This window comes from Equus przewalskii, chromosome 1 (assembly GCF_037783145.1).
Source record: "Equus przewalskii isolate Varuska chromosome 1, EquPr2, whole genome shotgun sequence".
In the NCBI taxonomy this organism is placed as follows: domain Eukaryota; kingdom Metazoa; phylum Chordata; class Mammalia; order Perissodactyla; family Equidae; genus Equus; species Equus przewalskii.
The window spans coordinates 94,026,211-94,030,571 of record NC_091831.1 but is presented as its reverse complement, the minus strand read 5'-3'; positions in this window follow the sequence as shown (position 1 = coordinate 94,030,571).

The window sequence follows — 4,361 nt, the reverse complement described above, 5'->3', positions numbered from 1 at the left end:
CAGCTTCATATCTCAGTGGCGGCTGACCCCTAAAATGAATCCAGGGTTTGGGGAAATGGAGAATGTGGGAAGAAAGGGCTCTGGCTGCCTCCCAGGCAATGTTTGCGCCTCCACTCTTCCGTCACAAGCCTGGAGAGATTAAGTGTCAAATCACTCAGAGTTCTTGGTTGCAAACAACAGAACCCACTCGAGCAAGTTTAAGCAGAAAAGGCTTTCAGGTGCCTCTAAGAATCTCTGCAAGGGCATGAGGCCAGGCTTATCAGCTGTGACAAGGCAGAGCTGCTGTAAAGAGATATCACTGCTCCCCTGACTGCGTGCACCCCCTCACGGGGCGGATGCTGGGCACACAACTCTGCCCCCCGCTGCCTCTGGAAGCTGTGCACTTCTGCTGCCACCCTCGCCACCCTGGCGCTCATTTCCCAAATGGTAGGCTCTGAGGTTGCATGTGATTGGTGGAGACCAGATCACATGTCTGTGCCCTGACTGCAAAGGAAGCTGGGAAAGTATGTTTCTGGTTTCTGCTTTAGGCAGGCACAGACTCAAAAGGTGGAGGACATTCTCAACACAAGAGAAGTGTCCGTGAGTGGCCAAGAAGAAACGGTAAATGTTCACATATAGTCAGCGCCCTAAACTCACATAACTAAGACCCCCCTAGAGCCAACCGCACCACCTTGAGGCAGACCCTTGGGCCCTCACCTGCTGCCTGGGTCAGAACCCTCCTACACACCCTCGAGTTCTCACTCTGCCCCAGGACTCTACAGCATAACACTGGTCCCTCCTCCTTGCCAGGGGTCTTCATTCCCTGTGTATCCTGCAAGCAATGGCTCAGTTGTTACTTTTTATGTTTGATTGGGCCTTTTTAGGAAAACTCAGATACCTTCAAGGGCCAGGCAGGTAAGTTAGCGGGTGAAGTGGGCAGAGGTTGGGGACAGGAGAGCAACTGGAGGAGCAGCCGCTGCTCAGCGTCAGATGTTTCCACTTGGAAATATGGACCCAGTGGCCGGATACTCTCAAGCTTCCAGAGAAGCCAGAAATCTGGATTTCTTTACATGAAATCTCCATATTTTTAAATGTTTGGTCAAATATTCTAGATCTTTAAAAAATTTTTTTTATTATGAAAAACTCCAAACATACAGAAAAAGAGTGATGGTATAATGAACACCCATATCTAAAAACACTCATCACTCAGATTTAACTTTGAACATTTTGCCATATTTGTTTCATCTATTTCTTTTCTGCTTAAGTATTTTAAAGCAACAAAATCAAAGAAGTTATTAAAATATTTTCACCCTTAAATACTTCAATAGGCATCTCTTCAAAACATAGTTTCCTAAATAGCTGTAATAATACTTAAGAAAATTAACTAACACCTTGTTTTTTACTCAAATTTCTTCCACTATCCTAAAAATGACTTTTTTAGATAGATTGTTCAAACTAGAATCCAGTCAAGGACAAAGAAGTGGATTTGGTTGTTATGTGTCTTAAGCATCTTTAATCTAGGAGAGATCCCCACTGGTCTGTTTTGTTATGTTTTTTGTTGTTTTTTACTGACTTTGATTTGAAGAACTCAGACCAGTGTTTTGTTGACTTTCCTGTCCTTCTAGACATGTCTGATTCTTTCCGTGTGGTGTCACTGAACTTGCATTGTCTTTTATCCCCTGCATTTCCGGCAAACTGGAAGTTAGATCTAAAGGCTTGATTAAATTCAGGTTAATGTTTTGGCAAGAACATATCTCAGGTGGCGCTGACTCTGCCTAGTTCATCATCTCTGAAAGCACAGGACGTGGTCGTCCTAGGAGTGACGCTGGATGGAGGACTGGGTTCCGATGATTCCGTCTGTTGTAACTCTGGAGTTTCTTCCTTAGACCAGTCATCTCCCCCAGAAACATTTTACCCAATGGTTTCGGCATCCATGGATGTTCCATGCCTGAATCACTTATTTCATTAGGAATTGCAAAATAGTGTTTGTCTAATGCTATTTCTTAGACATTTATTAGCTGGCATTCTTCTGCAAAGAAACGCTTTCCCTCATCGACTGGGGCTATTTGGTTACCCTGAAACTGGAACTACTAGTTCCTACTGGAAGGCAGAAAAAATGCTTACTTCTCTGCTTTTAATTACCAATTCTCAGAGTAAGGAGTTGGTGTAACAGCTTTGTCTCATCATGGCTGAGTCTTTTTCTCTTTCTTTAAGTATCATTATGGACTCCTGGATTTTTATGTTTTCAATGTTGTATAATCAGTTATAGCCTTTATTCTTTTTTGATGCTCAGTTCCAACTTTGGCCAGTGGGAGCCCTTCAAGATGGCTTTGGTGATCTTTGACCCATCTCGACTGTCTTCGGTCACTTTTCCCCTTTTGGGAACGACTTCCCTTTTTGGGACGACATTCCCTCGGACTTTTCCTATTCCAGACCTGGAGTCAGCCCTTCCTGCAAGAGCTCAGGCTCCTTTTTGAAATATTTTAAAGACGCTGTGCAAGTTAAATAAACCCTGTTCCTTGGCGGGACACAGCCCATAGCTTACTAGTTTCCCACCTCTGCTTTTGAATTTCTGTAGTTTTATGCTACAAGACACAGGCAGCTGAGTGTCCCTGTGTTTTGAGTTGTGGCCCTTATTTGTTGAACCCTTATTTTTCACCATAATACACATCTATGCAGGAACCAGCTGTCCATTAACTACTACACTCACTATAGCCTGTGAATGTACTAATTTCCAGCAGAACCCTGGGGAACAATTTTCTAATCATGTAGGTTCACCTTGTCAGCCCTCGAACCTGGTCTAGCTTCCTTAGGATTATATTGTGTCCCTCTCACACTTGCACAATCCACAGCATTTTGGGATAGTCGGCTTCCTCAAACCCCTAATCAGTGGGTGGCAAGGTGCAGAGCCCTGGAAATTGGCATTCTTATCCAGTGTTATTGGGAGTATAAATTTGTATGACTTTTCAGGAAGACAGCGTACTGTATTACTCAGGGTTCCTTCACTTACAAGTGACAGCAATCTAAAGAAAACTAGCTTAAACCAAAAAGGGTATTTATTGACTCAACTAACTTGGAAGACCCAGGGAGAGATGGCTTCAGGCATAGGTAGATCCAGGGGCTTGGGCAAGGTCATCAGGGCTCTGACTTTCTATTTCTTGATTCTGTTTCCCTGAGTGTGTTGACTTTATTCTCATCACTCTATCTACACGGCAGGGAAGATGACCTCTTACAGCCTCAAGCCTATATCTGCATGGCTTCTAATCCAAAAGGAAGAGAAAAATCCTCTCTCACACAGAATCTTCATGTTAAGTCTCAGGGAATACTCTAACTCTCTTTGGATCATATGCTCATCTCTGAACTGAACACTGTGGCCAGGGTAATAGTTCTCTGGCCACCTCAAATGACATTTTCAACCCTATAAAGGAGAAGTGTATCGTGATTGACAGCCCACAAGGGCCACAAAGAGTCGGGAGGATGTGGCTCCCTAAAGGAAAAACGAAATGCTGTTATTAGAAGAAGGGGGAAAGAATTCTGAGCAGGCAAGCACATCAGAGGTCCATTACATTTAGCAAAAAAAGTCCATGAAGACTTTAAAACAATCTACTCCTGATCTGAAAGGATAATTCCACTCCTAAGAATTCACGCAAAAAAAAAAAAAAAAAAAAAGAATCACGGACAAGGGCAGATTTGTGTCCAAGGATGTTTATAATCACAGTACTGTTTATAACAGCAAAATATTTTAAGGACCCAAATGTCTACCAAGAGAGGATTAAACATCCTAGTACACATCCATGTTATGGGGATGGTAAGCGGTTGGTGAAATGGTTATTTGTTTGTTTGTATTTCACGACAGGGAGAGACCTCCACGATACACTGTTAAGTGGAAAAGGCAAGTTACAAAGCAGCACATATAATATAATCTAAATTTTAAATTGGGAATATACCCATTTGGAAATAAACATTGTCAGGAACCACACCACAGGCTTAATAGAGGTTATCTCTATCTGATTATTTCAATTTATTGAACTTTTTAATCTAAATTTTCTATGATAGGCAAGTATTACTTTTTAATTTTATATATATATATATATATATTTATATATATTTTGAAAAAAGAAATCAGGATAAATACACAAGGATACTCAATGAATAGACATAACAGGTAAGGAAACAAGAACTGGGCTGACATAGGACCACGTGCGCAAGGTCAGACATGCTCAGATGTGAGGACGCCAGACCCATAGGTGCCCGTGGGGACATTGTGCATCTATTCATCAGCTCTGACTTGCAGTCTTCCCCGTCATCTTCGCCACTCACAGTTACCACTTTAATTACAGGGTGGGGATGGGCAGGAGGGGCTGCCCGTGGCCACCAACCTT